The sequence below is a fragment of the Dermacentor albipictus genome, chromosome 7, assembly GCF_038994185.2.
Source record: "Dermacentor albipictus isolate Rhodes 1998 colony chromosome 7, USDA_Dalb.pri_finalv2, whole genome shotgun sequence".
NCBI classification, from domain to species: Eukaryota; Metazoa; Arthropoda; class Arachnida; order Ixodida; family Ixodidae; genus Dermacentor; species Dermacentor albipictus.
The window spans coordinates 16745182-16745911 of NC_091827.1; the positions used below are offsets into that span (position 1 = coordinate 16745182).

The following is a 730-nucleotide window of genomic DNA, read 5'->3' on the forward strand; positions in this document are numbered from 1 at the left end:
TGGCAGCACAATTCTCAGGTCTCTTTATACGGGATCATCATTTTAAAAAGGTCTCTGAAATGGTTCGGACTAACTTTGTAGATGCGTAGGGTACGGCTACAGTAAGACATTCGCGCCGCAATTTAAGTGAAGCGTCTCATATTAGGAGTACTACGGACGATTACGAGGTATACCCCCTTCCATAGCCATGCTTCTACAGCGAAGCTGTTTACGGCTAGGGTTCCATGCATTTTCATTCTGCGCGTGCAAAACCATGGATAGATCCCGGAGATAGTACAATACCGGGCCCACCCGCGGCGCAGGTGAAGCAAGCTTCAAGCACTCCTCCAACTTGCAAAAATAAGTTTAATACATTGGGTCCAAACAGAACCCGTATCAGCTATTAAGCCGATGAGAACAGATACCACATTTTGACCCCTGTCGGCCATGTCTACGTTCGCACCGCCCTCTCTTTGTCGGCGTTCCAAGCGCTTGCGCATCTCCTTTCCTTCCGTTCTCCCGTGGTGACGATTCCGTCGAAACGTCACACATGTCTAGTTTCCTCCGGCTCCTCGGGGCGGCGCTCCCGTCGTCCACGCTAATGTATATAAAATCACGGTAAATGAGTTCGTATATACCATCGTGCAAAATTCCGTGTCCCCTCTGTGTCCTGTGCCAGACAGCTTCGATCGCTGGTCACCCACCTTCACATAGCGGAATGGCTCATGATTTTTTCTACTCAACTCGTTCG

At 49.6% G+C, this 730-nt stretch overlaps 1 pseudogene; it reads right to left on the bottom strand.

The window, feature by feature from the left end:
* Window positions 1-248: 248 nt before the first annotated feature.
* On the bottom strand, window positions 249-428 carry LOC135914414 (U2 spliceosomal RNA; annotated as a pseudogene).
* Between the last annotated feature and the right edge of the window lie 302 nt (window positions 429-730).